Here is a 27,237-nt window from a genome sequence, read left to right as displayed (position 1 = left end):
TGATGCCAAATTTTCCCTTCTAAGTTATTTTCCTTTCAAATCTTACTGAGTATGGATAGAAGACTTTCTAAAGGTGTGTTCACCACCCCGGCCTTGCTCTGTCATCTGGAAACCAAGACTGAGCTGCTCCAGGTGTTCAGTGCTGCTGCCAGCCCTTGGTCACCCACCTCTCTCCTGCCAGCATTCCTGGCCCAGAAGAATACCACTGGTGCTTTCCACAGGTCCCGGAGCTTCTCTCACTATGGCCAGCCCAGGGCCTCAGGCAGGGAGCCTTCTCTGGGCCTCTGCTTAACAGGGGTGGGAGGGTGGGTTGTATGAAGGATATGCTCCAGAGGCGTTAAACTATCCCTTCTGCTTCCTGTCTGGATTGAAATCCAGATGTGAATTAGTGCAGAAAACAGAACCACACAGAACGTGGCACCTCAAATAGAGAATATCCCTTTATATAAATTCAGCCTGATTTAAACTAAATTTAGTCCCCTTGGCTTATGTAAATGTGCAGATTCCTGCAAATCCCTCAGTGTGTAAGTTTTTTCTTCTTAATATTTAACAGCATGGGCCCTGGAGCCAGAATTCCTGCATTCTTACCCGGGCTTCCCTACCAGATCCCCATTTGCGATTTACTGTGTGTGTGTGTGTGTGTGTGTGTGTGTGTGTGTGTGCACGCGCGCGCACGCACGCACACACGGGGGTGGGGGGGTGTTTTGGTTGGGGATAGAGCGCTAGTCTCTTAATCCCTTGCTTTGTTTCCCTCCTCTGTAAAATGGGAATAACAGCACTTCCTTAAAGGAGTTCTCAGAACAGTCTGAGGTCTGATGTTCTTAGAACAATGCCTAAGGTAACAAGTTTTCCCAAAAATGTTAATAAATATGAACAAATAAATTAACAGTAAACATTAATGTCTTAATAAATGCAAACCCCTCCTCTTTTTCTTCCTCCTCTTGCCTCTCATTTTACTCCTTTTCAGTCCTTTTCCTTGAGGTAGACAGTGTTTCATTTATCACCAGATGTTGACAGAGTGCTTCCTTCCCCATCTCCCCATCCCACTACCCTCCTCCCCTGCACCTGCCCCAAGGTGCTTTTGGGATAGTCAGGGATTGTATTAGTTTCCTCTTGCTTCTGTAACAAATTACCACAAATTTACTGGCTCACACCAACACAAATTTATCTTCTTAGAGTTTTTGAGGTTAGAAGTCTAGAAAGAAGGTGTTGGCAAGGCCGTGTTCCTTCTGGAGACTTCAGAGCAAATTTATTTCCTTGCCTTTTCCAACTTCAACCTGCCACCTGCTACCTTCCACCATCTTCACAGTTCATTGCTGCAACCTCTAGTTCCATCCCCACGTCACCTTGTCCTACCTTTGACCAGCCTCCCTCCCTTTCATAAAACCCTTGTGATTACAGTGAGCCCACCAGATAATCCAAGATAATCTCCTCAAGTCAAGAGCCTTAACATAATCATACCTGCAAAGTCCTCTTGCCATGTAAGGTATTCACAAATTCCAGGGATTAGGATGTGGACATCTTTGGTGATACTAGTCAGTCTACCACAGGGAGGAAGCTGTGTAATAAATCTTATTCAAGCACACTTAGGTCATAGTGGTGCCCTAAGCAAAGAGGTGTGGACCTCAGAGTAGGAAGCAGTATTTCTTCCTGGGAACATTGGGAAAGATTTCACAGAAGAGAGGCATTTGAGCTGAGTCTTAAAAGATTGAAGAAGCCTTATGCCTGGGGTGGGGGTGGGGGTTTTTAGGCAGAGGAAATAGCTATCACCAAGAAATGTTAAAGAATCCAGGGTTCTGAGGACTAGTTAGATCTTTGATGTTGTCAGAACATTAAGGAGAGATGATAGGCAAAGAAATATGTAGGGTAAAACTAGAATGTGCTATGATTATGGATCTGGAATGTATCCCCTGAAGAAGGCAACCAGGAACTGTTTTGGTATTTGTTACTTTTTAAAAATATGAATATTTTACCCGATTATGTAAATAATACATCTAATTTTATAGAAAATGAGGAAACTAAAAAAATGTATCCAGAAAATAAAAGTCATTCATAATCCTGCCCCTTAGAGATAATGACTCTTGATGTTTCTGAGTGGTGTGGTTATCATGCCTTTTTTATACACACACACACATTCACAGAGTTAAACCATATCAAATATTCCAATTCATGTCTTGACTTCTTTATTTAACAGTGTAACATAAGATTTCTTCATGTCATTAAATATTCCCAAATGTTTTTAACATCTCCTTAATATTTTGTTATAACTATGATAGTATTGTATTCTGGTACCATAATTTTTATTTTATTTTACAAGGGAAAGCCATTTTTATCAAACTTGGTTTTTGTTTATTTATTTATTTTTTTATTTTAAAATGGATCTACTACAATAATTTATTCCTCCTATTGTTGGATCCAGTATTTTTCTCTATTTTAAATAATTCTAATGAATAAGTATGCGCTTAAGTTTCTCACTCTATCCTTAAATTCTTAAGTATTTACTTGGCCAGAATATAAAATCATTTATAAACCTTGTGATATGTATCTTTGTTCTTTCCACAAGTGTTATAAAATATTATATAGCTGTTTGGCAAAGTGTTTGGTCTCATAGCAGCCTTACCAGCACTATTATGATCCTTAATAATTATCCTTAACTTATTAGGCAAAAAAAGAACTTTACTGTTTTAATATTCATGTCTACTGAGTTTCATGTATATATTGGTCATTTTTTTCCTGGAATTTGTCTATTTCTAACTTTTCTCAGTGTTCTAGTGGAGTTTTAATGTTACTCTTATTTATCCTGTGATATGTTAACACTATCAATCCATTTGTTATATTGTTGCAGATCATTTCAGCAGGGTTTTTTGATAGTATATTGATTATTTTTTTTAAAATATAGAACCCTAAAACTAATGATGCAGATTTATTTTTTCCATTGTGATTTCTTACATTATTTCTAGGCTTAGAAAGATTTTTCCCACCCAAAGGTCAGACTTTTTGGGTTTCATATTTCTTTTTAAAATATTTACATATTTAGGGGATCCCTGGGTGGCTCAGTGGTTTAGTGCCTGCCTTTGGCCCAGGGTGTGATCCTGGGGTCCTGGGATTGAATCCCACATCGAGCTTCCTGCATGGAGCCTGCTTCTTCCTCTGCCTGTGTCTCTGCCTCTCTCTCTCCATGTCTCTCATGAATAAATAAATAAAATCTTTTAAAAAAGACATATATATTTACATACTTAATCTATTTGGAATGTTCTTTGGTCTATGACTTAAAGTATATTTACATTTGGCAGTTATTCCAGTAGCATTTTTTTTCCTCATTGATTTGAATTTGCTATTTTTTACCTTATGTTAGAAACTTATATATCCTTGGATATTTTTGCTCTTCTCTGTATTCTGTTTCATTGGTTACATTTTAATGTTTGTGGCCATGTAATATTTTAGTGTGTAGTAAATCAAGTTCTCTTGACTGTAATTTTTTTTAACTATTTTTTCTTGTTTATCTTTTCTTTTTTTTTTTAATATTTATTTATTTATTCATGATAGAGAGAGAGAGAGAGAGAAGCAGGCTCTATGCGGGGAGCCCGACATGGGACTCAATCCCGGGGCTCCAGGATTGCACCCTGGGCCAAAGGCAGGAGCTAAACCACTGAGCCACCCAGGGATCCCCCTTGTTTATCTTTTCAAGTGAGTCATTTTATCTGGTTTCAGAAAGCATCTAGTGTGAAATTTGGTGAAATTGCATTACTTTAGTTGAGAATCAGCACATTTTTCAGTACTGAGCCTTTCCTTCTAGGAATGTGATAAACGTCCTTATTCATTATCTTTTACATTCTCTACTAAACTTTTTAAATTTTTTTACTTAAGTAGGCTCCATGTCCAACATGGGATGTGAACTCACAACCCTGAGATTGAGTTGTATGCTGTGCTGGCTGAACCAGCCAGGTTCCCCAGGCTAGTAAAAATTTTAACTTTTCTTCTGTAAAGAGAGAAATGAACTAAAGGCAATGTATTAAGATCAGATGATCCGGAAAATGGTGCTATCACTAAGTGAGTGAGAAAGACAGACACACTGAGAGAGACCTTGAGAGACACTGAGACCAGGAAGCTCAGGAGGAGAATTAGAGAGGCAGCCTAAAGAATTCACTTTTAGAAATTTTGAGTTTTAGCTCACAGGGGAACATCTGAATGATTCTGTTACCTTCCATCAAGCTGCTCTTGATTTGTAGAGGGGGAAAGTGGTTGCTGGTCAAGGGAGATGGGCTGTATTTTCCGCTTTTACTAAATATCCATCCTCCTACCCTGAGGATGCTTCCATCCTATAGGAGGAGTAAAGAGCAATAAGATATGCTTTTTACAATTCTCATTTCCTTTTACTTTGATGGCCCTGCCCTCGATCTTTCTGGATTCTTTTCTGAGTTTTATCCTCTTAACTGTTAACTGTTCTCTCTCAGGATGACACTTTTAAAGATTATGAGTTGGGATGGCCTGGGTGGCTCAGTTGGTTAAGTGCCTTTGGCTCAGGTCATGATCTCAGGATCCTGGGATCGAGCTCCACCTCAGGCTCCCTGTTCAACAGGGAGTCTTCTAATTCCTCCCTCTCTGCCTCTCCCCCTACTTGTGTTCACTTGCTCTCTCTCTCTATCAAATAAATAAATCTTTTTTTAAAAAAAATAAAGATTATGGGGTGAGATTGGCCCCTAAGTTTAGCAATGCTGCTGTACTCTGTTGTTTGGTTATATGTTGTTTATTGGTTTGTGGCTTCATCTCTCTGCTCCTCTGTCTTTGTCCACAAGTCTGTTAGCTCTGTTGAAATTGCTTGTCCTCACTGCTCTTACTGATCCACCCTCAAGATGCAACTTAGTTGTGATACCTTCCTTGACTGCCTTCCCTGACCCTCTGGGCTGGGCCCAGTGTCCATCTGTGCTCCCCAAGTTCCATGTTTTCTGTTTTTACTCTGTTTGCTGTACTGTGTTGTAACCATCTCCTTACATAGCTGTTACATACATTCTTGCATCAATATCTCTACCACTATGCTTGGCATTTAAAGATATTTAGGAAAGCTTTGTCAAATGCAAGCAATCTGAACTACATTCATACCAGGCATCGTGATGGAGAAATTAAACAGATGGTTGGAAATCTTATAGCTAGAGATTAATATTTAGGAATTGCTCACATGGAATGGCTATTTGAAGCTTGAGAAGCGGATTACGGAAAGGGTGCTCAAAGAGAAGAGCAGAGTCAGTAATCCCCCATCCTGCCCATCTCTGGCATACCTTAGGTCAGGAGTCTGGGTACATGGATAGTATAGTACAGGCCTGGTCCCATCTTTTGGCCACTGCTTACAACAGGATTGATTTTTAAAGATATTTATTTATTTATTTATTTATTTATTTATTCATTCATTCATTCATGAGAGACACAAACAGAGAGAGGCAGAGACACAGGCAGAGAGAGAAGCAGGCTCCATGCAGGGAGCCCGATGTGGGACTTGATCCCGGGTCTTTAGGATCATGCCCTGGGCTGAAGGCAGGCGCCAAACCACTGAGCCACCCAGGGATCCCTGGATTGATTTTTTAGTACAGTGAAAGCCATGATGTGCAGATGTTAACAGCTTGCTTTCCCCTCCCTGTACTCAATCCTTCAAGGAGTCGCGGGTCCTGCACATCTGAGCCTGCAGCTGGCAAGAAGTGCTTCTCTTGTGTTCATTCACAGAAAAGTGAGATCAGACAGAAATGTTCCCCATGGCCAGGTGGAGGAGGTCCCAGTGTGCCAGTTCATGCACTGTTGGGTTCTAGAATGAAAATATCCATGTCCTCCACATGATGATTTGCCTGCCCAAGAAGCACTGATATGTCTACGTACCGAAGGCCAACGCAGATTTAGCAAAGAAAAGGTGTGATCCACTCTAAGGGGGTTTTATTTTATTTTATTTTATTTTATTTTATTTTATTTTATTTTATTTTATTTATTTATTTATGAGAGAGAGAGAGAGAGAGAGAGAGAGAGAGGCAGAGACACAGGAGGAGGGAGAAGCAGGCTCCATGCCGGGAGCCCGACGTGGGACTCGATCCTGGGACTCCAGGATCGCGCCCTGGGCCAAAGGCAGGCGCTAAACCGCTGAGCCACCCAGGGATCCCCTCTAAGGGGGTTTTAATAACTAGAGATAGAGAGCTCAAGCTGAACATTCAGAACAAGCAAAGCTAAATCAAAGAGAAAGAAGAAAGCATTCAGAAAAAAAAATGTTGTAACTCAAAGGGTTATTGTTCCTGATTCAAGGCTTTTACTAGATGAAACACAAAGGATAACAGCTCCTATTGAGAACTGGATTCGTTTTTTGGAAGGAGTATCTCATCAGACACAAAGATACTGATACCATGAAGTAGGTAAGATGTTTGGGAGGCCAGTGTAGGAAGGGGCAAAAGGAACGCATGGAGAAGACATAACAAAAGGAGAAAAACTAAGTTGAAGAGTATTTTAGGCTTCTGATAAAAGGACTCACAGAAGTCTGGCAAAAGGTATAATTTAATTGCTAAACGGCAGCAGTAAAGATAAAAATCCTACCAAGTTCCAGACAGGAAGATAGGTCAGTTTTGAGGAAAATTAGGTTGGCGTTGCAGTGCTCATGCACCAGAAGCTAGAATAGTGTCAATTGGGACTGTTAACCCTAAGGAACTGTAAGTTTTCTATACCTAGCCGTATCAGCCTCGGTTCTTACCTACAGGCCACAGAAGCTGATTTGGGTTGATGTAGGAAGGGAAATCCATTTTTAATGGCTCTTGAGTTGCTGTGGAATTGTCAGAGGGGTGGAGAGAGAGACGTGGAGATAGTGCATCCAGGAACAGTGCCTAAAATCTCACAGAGAATTGGCTCAGGCTGGAGGCTGCTGCTCTGTGCATTGGCATAGACAGTGCAGCTTATACCACACCTGCCGGCTCTGGAGGCTGCCCTGAGCACCTGGGCCACCGCTTGCCAGGATCTTGATCTTGCCGCAGCCACCATAGCTGCCAGCATGCATTTCATACCATAGTCCTTGCTTTGCAGCATTGGTTTCTGAGTCAAAGTCTGGGGCAAGTGTAAATATTGGCAGGGTCACGGGGCCACCTCAGCTGTAAAGGGGGGCTGAGAAAGCAAACAGCTGGTATTTTCAGCTTATTTAATGGGAGCTGGACCCTGCCTTGAATCAAAACTAATAAAATAGGGAATCCCCAAGCATAGGAAAGAAAGGTTGAAAAGCTAGGTCATCAGAAAGAATGCCAGATACAAATTCTCCTGCCAAGATATCACTTAATGAATCAGAGTAAAAAAGGATATTTTTAGACATGAAGGATTTACATCCCCTGCTCGAGCAAATATTCAAATGACCAATTAGATATTGGTAATTGGATCAGCAGAAACATCAAGCTAGGGGAAGACCAAGAATAAAGGAAACGGTGGCAAGCAGTAAATCTTGCAGCCTGAAACATTGTGTATTATGTAAATAAATGGAGGATGCCAATGTAGTTGAAAATTTATAATCTAACTGTAAAGTGGGATTCTTTTTTTATTTTTTTATTTTTTATTTTCTTTTTTTAAAGTGGGATTCTTGAAGAGAAAGATCATACTTTCAGGGAAAATCTAGACAACAGCACAGAACTAAAAATTCTAGAGTAGCTCAACAAAACCCATGATTGCAGGCGGGGGCATTCAAGGCATTCTTTTGTCAAAATTACTCTAAAATTAATCTCGTTTTTGTTGGTAAGGAATTGGGGGGCATGGTGATTTACTTTTGATGAAGATTTGGTTAAGACTGTTAAGAATGGCCAGTAGCCACAAACAGAATAGAAATGCATAGTATTCCCAGAATAAGAGGGATAGAGGACGATAATGCCAGGTAAGCAGGTCAGAAAGGAATCAAAAGAAACAATATCAAATCCTCAAAAGTGAAGAGAGGAAAAGAGGTGAAACAAGAGTTAATAAACAGGAAACAAAATGAAGCAGAAACAATAAAGCCAAAGAAAAGCCCCACAATAAATATTCTTAAGCCAAATTCACCTATTAAAGAACAAACATGAGTAATATTAGTGTCCCACAATGCATAACATAAGAACAGAAGCATTGAACAGGACAAAGAGGGATACTATATACTGATAAAAACCCAAACTATGTAACCGTCTTTAATATTTAAGCAGCAAAATGCATAGAACAAAAACTGGAAATAAAAGAAGCATTTAATTTTTTAAAAACCCTACTGTACTAAAATATGTTAATTATGTGGCTTTTCTGATTTGACAGGCCAGGGAAACTAGATTGCTAAGTTGGATGCCCACAGGGACCATGTGGGCAGCATGAATATGTGAATTATTGGGTGTAAGACAGCAGAGATGATGGGAATTGCACAGTGAACTAGAGAATGCATGCCTTGCCTAAAGGCATTGAGAATCATACATTTTAAAGCACTTTGCCAGCCAAATAAAACATATCTGTAGCTTGCAGGCTGCCAGTTTTCAACCTCCGAAACAAACAAATAAAAGAAGTAAAAATATAGAGGTTATAAATAAAAGATTCAACACATTTATGGAACAGGGAATATACATTCTTTAGATCTAGGAATTATTTACAGAATTTGATCACTTATTCTGTCACAGAAAACAAAGCAAAGTATAAAAATTCTGATTTTAAATGCAATAATCTGTCATCTTAATCCATTGAAATTAGTGATAAAAAAGATGATTATTTTTTAAAAACTACTTTGGAATTCAGACGCCATGTTTAAATAATCTCTGTACCAAGAGAAAATCAAAACAGAAATTATACATCATCTAGGAATACACAAAGGGAGGAGGATTTTATGCAACAAAACGTGTGGAATGGAACTGAAGCTGTACTCAGAGGAAAGTGTATGATCACAGATGCTTTTATTACCATAAGAGAAAAAAGACCAAAACTTTATGAGTGAAATAGCCAACCTATGAAACTAGGAGAAAAACAAAAGAAAAGAAAGAGAAATAAATTAATAATGATAAAAGCTGAAAGGAGTGAAGTGGAAGACGTAAAACCATAAGGAAGATGAACACTAGTTCTTTGAAAAGACAAATAATGTAAATGATCTCTGCTTAAAGAAAAGAAAAAATATTAAAAAAGAGTAAGGATCTATTATTCTAGGTATGAAAGAAATGAAGACTTCTGTGTATATTAAAAACTGGAGGAAATGGGTGAATTTCCATCAAAATATAAATTCACAAAATTATTCCAGGAAAAAGTATAAAACTTGAAGTATTATCATTATTATTTTACATTGTTTTGGTATTAAAGCAATAAGGCAAAAAATCTTTGGCTTAAATATTGCAAAGAAATATTGGACCCAAGAATAAGGGAATTTGTAAGTGACTGTGTATAAGATAAATACAGAAAAATAAAAGCTTTTTTCTATACTAGCAATAACTAGTTAACAATAGAAACTGAAAAAAATCCAGTTCACAGGTGGCATAAACTATATAGAAGTAATTTTACCTAGAATATTAAAGGACATAAGGTGAAAGGTATTAAATCTCATTGTAGTCTTAAGACTTGACATAATGGAGAAATACTGCATTCCAGAGTGGGAAGACTTAATATATAATATTATTAATCCATCTCAAATTAATATGCCTGGGTATGAGACTAATTTCTCCCCAGAATTATTTCTTAGGGGAAAAAAAGGAAGCTCCTCACATTTCAGGACTCAGTGTCATTTTTAACCAGGCGACATGTTCTTAATTACTTGATTCTGAATAACAAAGTAAGATTCAGGGGAATCAGACTAAAATAACCTCAGTTTTAATTTTAGAGTTTTATAGAGGCCACCTGACAGAGTTGGTTTAGAAAAAGAGAGTCAGGGATCCCTGGGTGGCGCAGCGGTTTGGCGCCTGCCTTTGGCCCAGGGCAGGATCCTAGAGACCCGGGATCGAGTCCCACGTCGGGCTCCCGGTGCATGGAGCCTGCTTCTCCCTCTGCCTGTGTCTCTGCCTCTCTCTCTCTCTCTCTCTCTCTGACTATCATGAATAAATTAAAAAAAAAATTAAAAAAAAAAAGAAAGAAAAAGAGAGGCAAATTTAAAACAAATTTGGCATTTATTCTGTGGAGTATAATTTCATAGTTATAAATGTTGCATGTTGTTAAATCAAGGTTTTGAAAGATTATATGACAGTACAATAGCAGTTATGTTGCAGGTCATAAATACATACTCACAGGAAGAATTTTTTAAAAGAAATTGACATAGGGCAGCCCGGGTGGCACAGCAGTTTAGCACCGCCTTCAGTCCAGGGCCTGATCCCTGGAGACCCAGGATTGAGTCCCATGTCAGGCTCCCTGCATGGAGCCTGCTTCTCCCTCTGCCTGTGTCTCTGCCTCTCTCTCTCTGTGTGTCTCTCATGAATAAATAAATAAAATCTTTAAAAAAAAAATTGACATAATATGTAAATACGTATTTGAGACTTGATAGGAAAATTTTTGGTGGCAGCATAATGTAGTCAGTGGATTCAAAAAGTGCCAAATCTCAAACAGCTTACTTAGATAGCTCTCTGGTGACCTGGAATAGATGGCTTAAAAAAGTAAGTAAAAGTAGCCTTTGTAATGATGAAGACAGTGATGTAGAAGATGCATGTGATGAATTTGGATAAAAAGTTTCTTGACATATTGAGTATGGGATCAATATTTCTTTTTTTTTTTTAATTTTTATTTATTTATGATAGTCACAGAGAGAGAGAGAGAGGCAGACACACAGGCAGAGGGAGAAGCAGGCTCCATGCACCGGGAGCCCGACGTGGGATTCGATCCCGGGTCTCCAGGATCGTGCCCTGGGCCAAAGGCAGGCGCCAAACCGCTGTGCCACCCAGGGGTCCCGGGATCAATATTTCTAAATGAATATATTTTATATAATGTGATTTTATTTTTTAAAAGATTTTATTTATTTGAGAGAGAGAAAGAGAGAGAGTACAAGCAGGGGGAGAAGAAGAGGGAGAGAAAAAATCAGACTCCCTACTCAGCAGGGACTTGATCCCAGGACCCTGAGATCATGACCTGAGGAAAAGGCAGATGCTTAACCAACTGAGCTATCCAGGCGCCCCATAAATAAAATATTTAATTGAAAAAAGAGATTTTATTTATTTTTTTGGATAGAGTGCACACATGTGAGCCCACGGGGAGGGAAGGAGGAGCAGAGAGAGAATCTCAAGCAGACTCTGTGCACTGAGCACGGACAGTCTCAGGGCTCGATCTCACGACCCTGAGATCATGACCTGAGCTGAAATCAAGAGTTGGATCCTTAACTGACTGAGCCACCCAGGTGCCCATATAATGTGATTTTAAATATGTACATATTAATGTATATTAATATACATCACATAATGCAATAGGGCAGTATATGTAATTATATTGATATATAATATGCAACTTATTAAAGTGCATGTTTTATGTGTAATATGGAGTACATATTATATATTAAATATATGTAAGTAACATATAAATTAAAGTAGGGATTTGACTATTTGTAGCAATTAAAGCTTACAAGTTGGTCAAGAAGTTTGTATTTTGTTAAACAAGACCTGAGTTCATTACTCAGGTAAAAGTCTGGGTAGATGGTCCAGGCTGGTCTGGAGCTCAATGGTGTTGGGCCTTGGTTCTTGCCGACATCTGGCTCCACTAGGTGAGATCCTGACTTCAGGGTCCCAGGTGTGTGGCATATTCATTTCAGGCAGCAGAATGGAGGAAAAGGGCAAGCACTGCCTGATAAGGAGAGCTTCCAGAAGATAACTGCATCCATTGAGCCAGAACTTAGTTACCCAGCCACACCCAGCTGCAAAATGGCTGGAGAGTGTCCTTATTCTGAAACCATCTGTCCCCCAAAAATGTCATGTTACTGAGAAAGCAAAAGAGAAGAAATACCGGGGAAAATATTGCAAAATATTCTGACTCTATGAGATACACCAGTAAACAGATAAGGATAAACTACTAAAATAGGTGGTATTACAGGACAGTTGACAATATTATGTTCAGCAATTCAATGCAAAAAAAAAGGAAGAAGAAACAAAGATATTGAACGTCAGGTATAATCAGAGAAATGGAAGTCAAACGAAATCATTTTTCACCCATCAAAAAGAGTAATAACTTCCAGTGCTGATCAGGGTATAAAGACACAATTATTTTTGTGTGTTGTTGGTGGCAGCATGAATGGTTGTAATCTTTTTGGAAAGCAATCCAGTAGTAGCTGTTGAGATTGAAAGTACATGTTCCTTTTGACAAAGCAATCCCATTCTGGGGGATTCTTTCCTCTAGACATAAAAGCACCAGTACTTAAGTATGTAGTGAATATAGACAAAGTTTGTTAATTGCAATACTTTTTTTGCAGTGGCCCAAATCTGGGAACAATCTGAATGCTCCTCAGCGGGAACTGATTGAATATATTGTAGTTCATCATTCCTATGAAGTACTATATTATTAAAGAGAAGAAGTTAGCTCTGTTTCCACTGTCTTAGAAGGCTGTAAATGCCATGTATTCTGGTGATAAAGTAGAATTCACAAAGGAATATTTATAACTTTATGTCATATATGCATATGTTAAGATCCTAAACAAAAGGCTAATAAAATAAGCCCCTCTGTCAACACAGAAGAACACATTCTTTCCGTATCTCGTATTTCATATTGCTATCTCAGGAAAGTAGGGGATTTTTATTATTTCAGTTTTAGAAAGAGCATTATTATTTCTACTTGCAGAGAGGAGAGTTTGGTGACTAAGAGTATAAACTTTAAAGACCATGTTTCTTGGGTTCAAATCTCAGATCAAGTTTTGTAACCTCGGGTAAGATATCTACACTCACCTATGCCTCCGTTTCCTGCGACGTAAAATACATATAAAAGTGGTACCTGCTACAAAGGGTTTAAATGATCAAATATATGTGAAGTATCCAGGGCAGAATAAGTTGTACATAGGAGAGGGCTGTTTTTCTTTATTTATTAATTTTTAAATTTTTTTATTGATTTATTCACGAAAGATACAGAGAGCGAGGCAGAGACATAGGCAGAGGGAGAAGCAGGCTCCCTGAGGGGAACCTAGTGTGGGACTCGATCCCAGGACCCCGGGATCACAAGCTGTGCCAAAGGCAGAAGCTCAACTGCTGAGCCACCCAGGCATCCCTGTTTTTCTTTCTTTAAATTAAAAATATTAATGATTAAGCCAAGGGTAAGGGAAGATTCACTTTGTTCTTTTTGTGGTAAAACGCCAAACAATCTCATTGCTCTTAGAGCTTAATTTTGAACATGTTGAAGAAACAACATATATGTGTGTGTATTATTATTTTTTAGAGACAGGTAGAGAGAGGGGCAGAGGGAGAAGGAGACTTTTAAGCAGGCTCCACACTCAGTGCGGGGCTTAATCTCACCATCCTGAGATCATGACCTAAGCTGAAATCAATCAAGAGTTGGACACTTAACTGACTTAGCCACCTCGGGACCCCAGCTAATCATGCCTTCTTTTTTCACTGTACTGAAGAAATGGGACTAGCTTGCCCAGAAAAGTGCCAAATATGGAAAGTCTTGTATTTACCAGAGAGTGGACTTAACCACTGTCTTCAGTGTATATTTGGAAGTGGCAAATTGTCAGTGGTATTAGCATTGCGTCCAGGATGCCTGGGTGGCTCAGTGGTTGAGCATCTGCCTTCAGCTCAGGGCGTGGTCCTTGCATCCCACATCGGGCTCCCCACAGGGAGCCTGCTTCTCCCTCTGCCTATGTCTCTGCCTCTCTCTGTGTGTCTCTCATGAATAAATAAATAAAATCTTTAAAACAACAACAACAACAAAGCATTGGCCTCCATGTCTACACATTTGTTTTTTTAAGATTTCATTTTTTATTTGTGAGACAGGGAGAGAGGGAGAGAGTACAGGAGAGGGAGAGAGAATCTTGATCCCAGGACCCCGGGATCATGATCTGAGTGGAAGGCAGACGCTTAACCAACTGAACTGCCCAAGCATCCCCCCCGCCCCGACGTCTAGACATTTCAGTGATGAGAACACCAGTTTAAGAAACAGGCACACAGAGGAAACAGAGGCTTTATGTGATAGAACTGTGTCATCAGCCCAGTGAGGCTTGACAAAGTGTATTTTCCCCAGATGGCTCTGCCTCTCCCTCCCACCCCATAATGCTCTTCCGCAGTGTGGCTTTGCCACTTACTCTGTCAGGAAAGTGAACCTTGAATCTGGGCAGGCCTAGGACTGCTTTCAGCTGGTACAGTGTATGACAGAAGTGACCCTATGTGACTGCAGAGGCTGGCTTATAAGAGGCCATGTAGCGACCCACCCTGCTGTGCAGAAATGCTCACACCCAGAGCCCCAAGCCATTCTATAACAAGTCCAGCCACCCTGAGACCACCCTGCTGGAGAGGCCACCCCACAGTGCTCCAACCAACCGTCTCGCTCAGCTCCCAGGTAACAACAGTGGTTGTCCTGTCCGCCCTCTGTGCGAGCTGGCTGGCACGTCTGGCCCAGCCAGCTACCATCTAAGTGAGAACCGCCTGGCCAAGCCTTTCCCAGATTCCTGACCTGCAAGATAAAATGGTTCTTTCTAGCTATGAAGTTGTGAGGAAACTTTGTCCTTGAAACGATGGTAGCTTGCTAAACAGTATACACAATTTTCAGTTGTCACCTCCTATCCCCTGCTGGAGTCTGAAGCCATTTTTATTGGTCTTAAACTGGTGTTCTCTACCACTTTCTATATGTTGCATTATGACCCCAGTGTGCTGTGACCGCCAGGGAACTCCCTCCGCATTAGTCAGACCAGGCAGGGGCACGATTCGTTTGAGGTTTGTTCCCAGCCTCTGCTACAGGAATTCCTGTCAGAAATTCTCCTCAGAGAATTCATCACTTTCCCTGCTTTCAGTGATTCAGTGTATCACCTTGAGCTTCATGAGGCAAGACGGGTAGGGGCCCAGGCAGAAAGAGATGCGAGGAGACATTTGTTGGAGCCTCTGGGGGAGCCTTAGCCCCCTCTTCCCTGGATGTGATAGTGTGCAGATGTGAGGCCTGGAACCAACCAGGCATCCTGCTGCCATGAGGCAAGGCAGCTCACTGACGAAAGCAACCTATTGAGCAACACAGGAGCAGGGGAGGGAGCCCATGGAGCCTGAGAACATATTTCACTTGTGCAAGGACCTGCAGTCAGACTTGCCCCCAGAGTTCCAGTTAACGTGAGCCAAGAACTTCTCATTTGATTGTTGCAAGCTTCAGTTGGGTGCTCTCTTGTGACTAGAAGATTCCTTGCTCGTAGTCACCACATCTGCAGCATTCTTGAGATTCTGGGTAACATTTCAGAGGGATGTTTCTAAATCAGAGCGTCTCCGGGCAGTCCACCCGATGAATGACCCCGGGTCCCGTGAGGCCTGGTGGGAAGGATTAGGAATGCTTTGCTTACAGAAGAGAAAACCAAGGAGAAACAAAGCTGCCTTCACGTATTCAGATGTCACGTGGAAGAAGCAGTAGTTCTATTCTTTGTAGTTCCAGATAGTTTCAGAACTGGAACCAACATGTGCCATGTTCACGAAGCTCAAATGCAGCCACATATAGAGAAGGCTTGTCCAGCTGTTTGAGCTTCCAACAGTGAAAGGGGCTGAGACTGGAATCTCCTTTGGTAACTGGCACGAGACAGTTTGGTGACTAGCAAGAGATGGGATGCTGTCACTACTACTTTGTATGAAAGATTGGGCTACATGATTTCTCTGTTTTTTTCCAGTTCTGAAAGAATATGATTTTGAGCTTCCTTAGGTATCAGAAGACATGCTTACTGTGAGGCCCTTGGGCAAATTGTGAAACCTCTCAGACTCTCAGTTTCCTTACCCATGAAATGAAGATAATAATACTTTGCCGGGGATGCCTGGGTGGCTTAGCAGTTGAGCATCTGCCTTGGGTTCAGGTTGTGATCCCAGGGTTCCTGGATCGAGTCTCACATCGGGCTCCCGGCAAGGAGCCTGCTTCTCCCTCTGCCTGTGTCTCTGCCTCTCTCTCTCTCTCTCTGTTTCTCTAATGAGTAAATAAATAAAATCTTAAAAAAGAAAAAACCCACAATACTTTGCCAAAGGATTTTTGTAAGCCTCAAATTAATGCGTATGAAAATGCTTAGAAAGCCAAAGCACTACACAAATAAACTGGTATTACCATTTCCTGCATTGTGAACTCCCAGTGTAAAGACTGTGGTCAATCCTTAAGTTTAGCGTTTTGACCTATGTGTGGTTTAAGAAAAAAAAAAAAGAACAAAAAATGATGGTAATCCAGTTAAATCCATTTCAGCATGCCCAGTCCACCTAATTCCCTGATTCCTGTAACTGCAAATTCAGGTGAATTTTGTGTCTTTTAACGGTCGAACTTGGAAGTTTCTCACTCCATTGCCATGGAGTAGAGCTATCACTGAGCCAAGTGTGTATTTTATGGAGTCAGAGCTAAATTGTGATCTAGAATGGATCATTCTGAGTTGCATCAAGACTCAAATTGGTGGGGGCACGCTGGGTGGCTCTATCAGTTAAGTATCCAACTCTCGATCTCAGCTCAGGTCTTGATCTCAGGGTTGTGAGTTCCAGCCCCGGGCTGGGCTCCACCTCCACCCCCCCAAAAAAGACTCACAAATTGGGAAGTCGATCTTTTCTCATCTCTACTGAAAGAAGGGCTGCATATGGAGAGTCAGATCTTCTAATTCACTAAAGCCCCACCATCCTTAACTCCTCCTCCTAGTGTCTGCTGCCTAGAGACCCTGGGGGTACACTTCCTGCGCCAGAGGTACCGGTCTCTTTAGTTAGGTAATGAGGATTTCATTTGGCCCACACAGTGGGTGAGGAGACCAAATCAGCATACAGAGTGAATTCTGGGACCAACCATTCCTCCAGCCACCTGAGTTTCAGTGGAAACGAGATGACCCCCACCTGTTTTGCACTTTTCAAATGGCCCTTCCTGAGCCATTTTGCATTTTGGCTTCTCCTGGCAATGCCAGCTCCCGGCTGTGTGGGACACCTGCAAGAAGCCATCCAGACCGTGCTATTACCTCTTCTCGTAACACTGCCGCTTTGTCTCCTGCCTTATCTAGCCTTTACCCCAGCACAGAGTGGTCACTGTACCCTCCCTAGGCCAGAGCCCCTTTTGAGTGTTAGAGGTCTTTTGTTCACAGGCCCTCTCTGTATGGAGCTTCGTTCATGGTGGCCGTGGAACAGTGTGACTCTTTGGGAAAAAAAGATTGCAGATTTACAAGTGTTTTAAACTAACCCAAGATGCTGAGTAAGTGGAGTGTGAGCAAAATTAATTTGGCACTGGGGGGGGGGGGCGCGCAAAATGAAGACAAGACAGAAAACTTTTAAGCTGTTACCCAAACCATCTCTAAATGTGGACCCTATGGTGCTTTTAGGGAAGGAAACAAAATTAGCAAGTAATTGGTTCATTAGTCTGTGTAGAATTTTTTTGTGCTTCTTCTTCCTCTGTTTGCTTTGTAAAGGAGTTTCCATTAACTTTATTTATTTATTTATTTATTTTTAATTTTTTATTTATTTATGATAGTCACAGAGAGAGAGAGAGGCAGAGACACAGGCGGAGGGAGAAGCAGGCTCCATGCACCGGGAGCCCGACGTGGGATTCGATCCCGGATCTCCAGGATCGCGCCCTGGGCCAAAGGCAGGCGCCAAACCGCTGCGCCACCCAGGGATCCCCTCCATTAACTTTAATATGAGATATATGAATCTCTAGAAAACACTCTGTTGAAACTCCCCAAAGGACAGTCTAGCTAGGAAAAAATTACTCTCTGCCACAGGTGAGGTGGGGCTGGAAATTTGATAACAGACTTAGTTCCTTATGGCAGTGCCTCTGCTTGCTGCATTGCCTGAAACTTTTTTCTTTTATCTCACTTGTTCTAAGTCCAAAGGAACAGTGCTGCCTGTAAAACCAACTGACTACTGATTACCTACTTCCGCACTGTATTCACAAACATTCACACTTCTTTTTCCTAATTCTCATTATCAAAGTAGTATATGCACAGGTTAGAAATGAAATAGGATGGGGCGCTTGTCATGAAAAAGCAAAACTGTTACTGCCCTACACCTTCCCGTTTGTTGTCCCACATATCAAAGTTAACTACTTATACTTGCGCAAAGTGCCTTTTTTTTTTTTTATGGACTTTTAGAGCAGTTTTGGGCACAGCAAATTGGGAAAGCACAGACCGTCATATAACCCCTGTCCCCGACACAAATGTGCACAGCCTCTCTCACCATCAACATCCTTCACCACAGTGGTACATTTGTTACAATTGATGCACTTACAGTGACACATCACAGTCACCCAGAGTCCATGATCTACATAAGGGTTCATGTTCTATGGGTTTGGACAAATGTATCCACCATTATAGTATCTTACAGAATACCTTCACTGCCCTAAGAATCATCTGTGCTGCCCCTACTAATTCTTCCTTCCCCCCAACCCCTGACAATTACTGATCTTTCTATTATCTCCATAATTTTGCCTTTTCCAGAATGTCATATAGTTGAAATCATACAGTATATAGACTTTTCATATTGGCTTCTTTCACTTAGCAATTTGCTTTTAAGTTTCCTCCTTGTCTCTGCATAGCTTTGTAGCACAATTCTTTTTAGCACTGAAGAATATTCCATTGCCTGGATGTATCTCAGTTTATCCTTTCACCTCCTAAAGGACATCTTGGTGGCTTCCATGTTCTGGCAATTATGAATAAAGCTGCTCTAAACAGCTTTGTGCTGGTTTGTATGTAGACATAATTTTTCAATTCATTTGGGTAAACACCAAGGCTTGTGATTGCTGAATCATGGCAAGAGTATGTTTAGTTTTGTAAGGAACTGCCAAACTGTCTTCCCAAGTGGCTGTACCATTTTGTATTCCCACCAGCAATAAAGGAGAGTTCATATTGCTCCACAGCCTTGTCAGCATGAGGTGTTGTCAGCGTTTTGGATTTTAGCCATTCTCATCGGTGTGTACTGGTTTTTACATTGTTGTTTTAATTTACAGTTCCCTAATGACCTGTGGTGTGGAACATCTTTTCATATGCTTCTTTTTCATCTGTGTATTTTCTTTCGTGAGGTGTCCGTTCAGGTATTTTGCCCATTTTTAATCAAGTCGTTCATTTTCTTATTCTTAAGTTCTTTGTATATTTTGGATAACACCCCTTTTTCTGATATGTATTTTGCAAGTATTTTCTCCCAGTCTGTGACTTGTCTTCGCTTTTTCCTGACATAGCTTTTTTTTAGTTTTTCAAATTTAGACATTTTGTTGACTCCTGTTCTGATAGATGAGGATTTCACCTCCTTCTAGAGTCTTTTTTTTTTTTTTTTTAAGATTTTTATTTATTTATTCATGAGAGACAGAGAGAGAGGCAGAGATACAGGCAGAGGGAAAAGCAAGCTCCATGCAGGGAGCCTGATGCGGGACTCGATCCCGGGACTCCAGGATCATGCTCTGGGCCAAAGGCAGGCACTAAACTGCTGTACCACTCAGGGATCCCTCCTTCTAGAGTCTTAAGATATCACTTTTTAAAGTTCATTTCTTGGTTATATCTTTTATTTCAGTAACATTTTCCTTCTTTATTTCTTCTTTTGCCAATTTTATATAGTATCTTTGACTCTCCATTTTAAGATGGGTTGAATATTATTGTCACTACTGTTTCTGCCAGATCTTTCCACATCTTCTACCTCCCAGTTCCTTTCATTTGTACATTTACCTTTTTTTAAGCTTTTTAATTTTTTTTAAGTAATCTGTATACCCAACATGGGTCTCATACTCATGATCCTGGGGGCAAGAGTCACATGCTCTATCAACTGAGCCCACCAGACACCCCTCTTCTTTAACCTTTTTTTGCTAGCTAGGATAATATTCCAGTGTTCTATAAAATAGTCTTGCACACTTTGCCTACAAGTCAATTGAAAGAGTTGCAATGTAATTTTGACTATATATGTATATATCGTTTTTCCCTGCAAAGTCGTGTTGTGATTTTGTGTCCTTTCTTATGCAACTTCTTCTTTTTTATGAAGCTTTTGGTTTTTTCAGTTTTTGTTATATCCTCATTTTTTTTTTCATACTCTGCATCCAATCAGATGTTCTTTCAAAGAAATGTCCCCTCAGAGGCACTTTATTCTCTTGGCCCAGTTTGGATTTGTTCTTCAGACTTGCTCCGTGGGTATCCTCTTGAGATTTCCCTTGACTGGTTTCCTTTGTTAGAACCACTGCTCTCCCAGTATCATTCATCCTCTTTCTTTTTGGTTTATTCCTTTGTTTTCCTGGAGCACATTCTCAAATAACTTACTTAGAAAGGGTGTTACAGTTTAATTTTTTTCCCTGAGTCTTCATATGTTTCAAAATGTATTTTCTACCTCTCTGATTGGTTTATAGTTAGGTTGGGTATGGAATTTTAGGTTGAAATTCACTTTCCCTCAGAATTTTGAAGACATTTGCTTCATTGCCTCCAAGAATTCAGTATTGCTATTATGAATGTTGATGGCCAATCTCATGCTCACACCCCTTCCCCAAACTTGAAGGCATTTTTAGTGTTCTGAAAATTTATAAAAGGTGTATTGTAACTTCATGTGGGTCTTTTTTCATTCATTTTGCCTGACATGGGTTCTGGAGACTCATGTTTTTTTGCTTTGGGGTATTCTCTCACATCAGTTCTTTGGGAATTTCCTTCACTCTGTTTCCACTGGTCTATATTTCTGGATCTTCTTTTTTGTTGCTGTTGTTGTTGTTTTAATATTTTATTTATTTATTTAGGGGTGCCTGGGTGGCTTAGTCATTTGAGTGTCTGCCTTCAGTTTAAGCATGATCTCAGGGTCTCGGGATTGAGTCACTGGACTCCCTACTCAGTGGGGAGCCTGCTGCTCCTTTTCCCACTTCCCCGTTTGTGCTGTCTGCCAAATAAATGAATAAAATCTTTAAATTTTAAAAAAAATTATCTTTTTTTTTTTTTTTTAGAAGGAGTGTATGTGTGTATGCAAGCTGGTGAAGCTGGTGATGGGGAGGAGCAGAGGGAGAATCTAAAGCAGACTCTGCGCTGAGCACAGAACAGGACTCAGGGCTTGATCTCACAACCCTGAGATCATGACCCAAGCCAAAATCAAGAGTCAGGCACTTAACCAACTGAGCCACCCAGGCGCGCCCCGATTTCTGGATCTTCTGTAAATCGATTGTTTGATCTTCTGGATTGGTCCTAAGTATTTATCTTTTCTCTTTCCATCTTGTTTTCATTTTTTTTTCCCTACATATTGGAAGAGTTCCTTGATTTTGCATTCCATCCCTCCTACTGAATCTTTTAATTTTAAATGTATATATGTATATATATTTAAAATTTTGAGAGCTTTTTCTTGTGCTTTTTTCTTTCTTCCAAGCATCCTGGCCTTGTTTAATGGGTGTATATCACCTTAACTCTCAAGTTATCAGTGAGGCCTTCCTTGAGCCCTCTATAAATGAACCTTCTTCCTCATTAGCCACCTCCTTGCCAGGACTCTCTGCACTCCAGGCCTTTTGCATATTCTGGTCATTCTTTCTTAGCCTTGCCTTTATGCCTTTAATCTAGTTTGGGATACTTTTATTATAATTCAGTTATGCTTATAGAGTAAGTAGTCTGATATTCAGATCTGTTGCTCAGATGAAAGGTCCAAATGGGAGAGTTAATTAGAAAATGATCAGTATGTAGGTGGTATTTTAAGATCATGAGATGGAGTAGAATCACCAGGAAAATAATTTGTTAGAAGAAAAAAGGCCCAAGATCTAGGTATGAGGCTTCTGACAAGGAGAAGCAGAGAGAGAAGGAGGAGCCAGCAAAGGTGAGAGAGGACAGTTGCTGAGCGAAGAGAAAGCATGCTTCAGAAAGGAAGGAATTATGTCAGCTCTGCTAAGAGGATCAAAGATGTCCATTGTGTTGCCCACGTAGAGGTCATCAATGACCTCAGCAGGCATGGTTTTGGTTGAGTAATGGCAGTGGGTAGAGAAGTGAATGACAGGGGGAGAAGAGAAGACAACCAATAAACAAGAGATAAATTAGGTATTAGCTGGAGGATGACGTAGGCTCCAGATTTCTTTTTAAATCTACACCCAAGGGATCTCTGGGTGGCGCAGTGGTTTCGCGCCTGCGTTTGGCCCAGGACGTGATCCTGGAGACCCGGGATCGAGTCCCACATCGGGCTCCCGGTGCATGGAGCCTGCTTCTCCCTCTGCCTGTGTCTCTGCCTCTCTCTCTCTCTCTCTCTCTCTCTCTCTCTGACTATCATAAATGAATGAATGAATGAATGAATGAATGAATGAATAAATAAATAAATAAATAAATAAATAAATAAATAAATAAAATCTACACCCGATGTGGGGCTCAAACTCACAACCCCAAGATGAAGCGTCACATGCTCTATGGACTGGGACAGTTAGGTGCCCCCATTTTTTTTTTTTTTTTTTAGTTGAAGAGAGTTAAGCATGTTTAAATGCCCATCAGAAGGATCCAGTGGAAAGGAAATACTGTCCAACAAGTCATAGGTATTACTGGGGACATTGAGTGGGTTAAATTGGCATGTTGGAAGGAGAAAACCCCCAAAATGAGAAGACTGGATATGTTGATTCAGATGCTATTATGCCTGACCCTGAAAGCCCAGGGAAGAAATTTGACATTGATGCAGCAGACGGGAATGCTTACAGGTTCTCTAACAGAACAGTGAGCAAAATATTTAAGGGATATTGGTCCATTATGTCTCCAAGCTGGGAGAGACTAGAATCAGGAAGACCTGTGAGCACAGTTCAGAAATTTAGACAGCACAGTCTTAAGACCTTGGACTGGATCCATACCAAAGGAAAACAAAGGAAAAATATAGAAACATTCCCAGAAACAGCAGGTTTTAGTGACTGACTGGTTGGTTACCAAAAGAGAAAAGGGGGGAGGATGTTTTAAATATGTTTTTGAGGTTCCTCAACTGGGGGAATCTGAAACATGATTAATGCTTCCTCCAAACATGGATAAGGAGAATAAAGGGAAGAAGGACCATGTGAGGTTGAGAGGGATGGAGATTGAGGGGAGAAATTAAATTTGGCAATAAATATGGTATTGGAACTTTTCAAGAAAAAATTTGTGAACAATGATAGTAAAAAATATCCTAGTGGTTTAGATTCATAGAGACCGAAGGAGTAAGTTCTCTTGTGTTTCGGAGGTGAGACAGCAGACATGGTGGACTTTCATTTCCATCTCTCCCACCAAACGGGTCCTCAGTGAACTCCTGTAGGAGAAAATGAAAGATCAGTCATTTCAGAATGTCACCATTTCCTTCGTCAGCGCATGGTAGGGAGAAGACCTAGCAAAGAACATCCTATGTGTATCATGTTCTCAGAGTGAGACAAGGAAATTCAAAAGGGATTGAGAGGGGTGCCTGGGTGGCTCGGTGGTTGAGTGTGTCTGCCTTTGGCCCAGGTTGTGATCCCGGGGTCCTGGGATGGAGTCCCACATTAGACTCCCCACAGGGAGCCTATTTCTCCTTCTGCCTATGTCTCTGCTTCTTTCTCTGTGTCTCTCATAAATAAATAAATAAATCTTAAAATAAAATAAAAAGGGACTGAGAATATTTTATTTTCAGCTCATGAGAATTGCTGCTTAAGACAGTCATCTGATCTATGGTTTAAATGGTCGTGCTATCATTTTAAACATGCTTTTTATTTTCCAAAAAGATTTATTTTTCCTACCCCCTTACTTCTTTGTATATTGTTATGATGGATTTCTCCTTCTGCCTTCTGTTTTTTTTTTAATTTATTACATAAAGGTAACACTGTGAAAGAAACAGGAAAATTACAGTTCAACCACCTTAATACTCAACTGTTGTCAGTATTCCTTATACATTTCTAGCATGTGTATCTATGAATACAGAGTTTGATGGGCCTGGGATCGAGCACAATAGAATATCTCATTTGGCATTTTAAAATGTAACATATCAAACATGTTTTTTTTTTTTGAAATCATATTAGTCTTACCAATTGTGATTTGGAGCTTGCTTTTTTAAAAAAATATTTTATTTATTTATTCATGAGAGACACACACACACAGAGAGAGAGAGAGAGAGAGAGGCAAGGCAGAGGAAGAAGCAGGCTCCATGCAGGGAGCCTGATGCAGGGAGCCTAATACAGGACTAGATCCCGGGACTCCAGGATCACGCCCTGGGCCAAAGGCAGGCGCTAAACTGCTGAGCCACCCAGGGATCTGCCCCCCCCCCCCTTTTTTTAAGATTTCATCTATCCATTCATGAGAGACACAGAGAGAGAGACAGAGACATGGGCAGAGGAGAAGCAGGCTTCCTGTGGGGAGCCTGATTCAGGACTCGATCCCATGACCCTGGGCTGACAACCTGAGCCAAAAGTAGACGCTTAACCCCTGAGCCACCCAGGTGCTTTTATTTTAACTTCATGCAGTTAGATAGCCCGCCTTGGTAGGAATAAGTGATGGTCTGTTGTGAAGATGGGGAAAAGACCGAAGAAATAAGAGTGCCAGCCGAGCTGTTCCTGTATCATCGGCCCAGGCTTCTTGCTATCTCTGCGTCACCCTTGCCATGGTGTATGTGTCAGGGGGCGTGCTCTGTTTTAGGGTTCCAGGATGTGTGGTTCAGCAGTGAGGATTCTTAATTTACAGTACTTGAGGTGGATTCTGAGGAGTGGAACCTTCTAACTATCACACTATGAGCGATAGGACTGCCGGCACTGCACTCCTGCCCACCCTGCCCGTGACAAGGGGTACTTGGGCTACAGACCCACACGGTTGAGGGGTGAGCAGCCACACACCAACCTTAGTTTGGTCTGACAGCGAATGTTAGCTACCCTGTAAACAAAGCCTCTGGTAATTACGGTTTTGGAAATAATGCATACAAGAGATGGAAAGAACCTTTTAAATAAAGAGAACTTATGAAAACAATAATAGTAGTGACTTTAGAACGGATGTAGTAACAAATACAGCTGGATTGTGTATTTCATAATTTGCAGCTGGATGAATTTCACAAATGTATTTTGACATGAAAAAAAATTCCTAGTAGTTTAGGTAAGGTGCAAGTCGTAACGTCTACGTGGAGAATAGAAGTAAGATTTGGCAGCAGAAGGGAGGAGTTCACCTTCGGCTGGAAATGATGACAGAGTTGATCTGTCTGTTTGAGCCTTGCCCATCCTCGGAACCAGCGAACAGTTGAAAAGGTACCTGAGTTTCAGTGGCTGTAAAATAGCCAGCAGCTCTGTGATAATCAGTGTTGGACTCTCCCGCCCGCCTGCTCTGACAGTGGTTACAGCAAAACTTGAGTTGCTCTTCCGTTTTCATGAGGGCCCTCGCCAGGATTACTTCACTCTAGAGAAACAGTGTTACTAAAACATTTTATTGCTTAGCGACTGCAATCTTCATTTTACAAGAATAATTTAAAAAATCTTTTCTTCACTGAGGGTTTTCTTCATTAAGCAGGATGCAAGCCAGGTACCTAAAAGTACTAAGTGTGTATCATAGTACTTTAAGCTTTTCAATAACTTAGTTTGAAAAGTCACTTCAAAAACCATAGTTTTTCTATATATTAGTATGCTAGCTTAACCCTTTTTTATTTTTATTTTTTTAAATTTTATTTATTTATTCATGAGAGACGCAGAGACACAGGCAGAGGGAGAAACAGGCTCCATGCAGGGAGCCTGACGTGGGACTCAATCCCGGGTCTCCAGGACTACACCCTGGGCTGAAGGCGGTGCTAACTGAGCCACCCAGGCTGCCCCACCCTTTTTTTATTTTAAAAAAGATTTTATTTATTTGAGAGAGAGAGAGAGAGAGCATGATCAGGTGGAGGAGCAGAGGGAGGGAGAGGGAGACTGCCTGCTTAGTGCAGAACCCAATAGGGGCTTGATCCCAGGACCCTGAGATAGTGACCTGAGCCAAAATCAAGTCAGCCACCCAACCAACCAAGCCACCTGGGTGCCCCCCACCCCAGCTTAGCCTTTATTGTGTCAAAGTTTTAAAAAGCACTCAATTGTTAGACACAGCAGTGAATGCCATGGGCCTTCACATCATCACCTCTGATTTCAGGATGTTCAGAGCTGCAGGTGCTCCTTAGTAGTGGTCTTGGCAGCAGGCTTAGGGCTACCGTGCCTGTTGGGCTTTGCTTCTGTCCTAGTCGACTGGGGCTGCTGCCACTCATTGGAGACATTCCCCCAACACTTCCTACCTTATGGAGGCCTAGAGATTGGTGTCTCTTTCTAGGGCCCTTTGTTACTGGGGACTCTCAACCCAATGTGCAGAGTTAGATAAGTTATAGCATTCAGCCTTGATTCATCAAATAGTCTTCGAGTTTGTAAAATAGGTCCAAAACTTTCATTTATACTTTAACCTCTGAGGTGGGTTTCATTTCCAGAGCATATAGGAGATTGATGTCTGGGTTTTCACCCCCAAAAGTTTTTATAATCTTGTAGTATAGACAAAGGTAGGAAACAGTTCCTTACCTTACATTTCCTATTATAAATACTCTAAATTCTGTATCATTTCCATATTATGTAAATCCCTTTAACATTTAAAACTGTACCATAGATACATATAATATGTCCTTATTCCATTTGTTCTTGTTTCTCTGAATACAAATAAGCACACCATTTCTACTCTTGATAAAAGCAGTAGGTCATTGGATTAGATTAGTCTTAATTCAGTATCATTTGTGTTTTGTGACTTTTTAATCAAATTCATGCTCATCCACAAGATGTTGATGAATTCTTTTTAAATGTTTAAGAAATTCAGAATGAACTTGCATTTTGTCAGAAGGCTCTTGTTTAGTTGTCAAATGCATAAAGTTGCAGGTTGCAGAAAACCCAATTCAAGATGACTTGTAGGAAGGGTATTTATTGGTCTGTATAATTGGAAGGCCAGCTCTAGGCCAAACTCTCCAGGGTTGACTGATTGGCCGATTCCACAGTGCTACCAAGAATTTGGTTTCTTTCTTTCTATACTCTGCATTCTCACCTTCCTCTTGTGAGGACAAGAGGTTGTAGCCATTTCCAGATTTCTATGATCCCTTACTTATGTGTGTTGGGCTGGCTAAGAGATAGGCGCACCCAAAATGGTGGACATCTCAAATTGGGTCAAAATGGCTGATCTTCCCGCCAAAGCAGTCATGACCACCACGTCATCTCTAGTAAATCGAAGCCTAGACAGGAAACTGAAACTTTCCATCCAGGACTTTCCAGCCAGGGACCACCTCCCCATCA

General features: G+C 40.9%; 1 protein-coding gene across 5 annotated transcripts in view; it reads left to right on the top strand.

Annotated features, from left to right (window-relative positions):
* The window catches only part of SPECC1 (sperm antigen with calponin homology and coiled-coil domains 1), a 228,542-nt gene that overhangs the window by 90,280 nt on the left and 111,025 nt on the right, over window positions 1-27,237 (top strand). The gene's annotated exons all lie outside the window — the stretch shown is intronic.

Source organism: Vulpes lagopus, chromosome 10, assembly GCF_018345385.1.
Source record: "Vulpes lagopus strain Blue_001 chromosome 10, ASM1834538v1, whole genome shotgun sequence".
Classification (NCBI taxonomy): Eukaryota; Metazoa; Chordata; class Mammalia; order Carnivora; family Canidae; genus Vulpes; species Vulpes lagopus.
The sequence above is the reverse complement of the archived record's forward strand: the minus strand, read 5'-3'. Positions and strand labels throughout refer to the sequence as shown.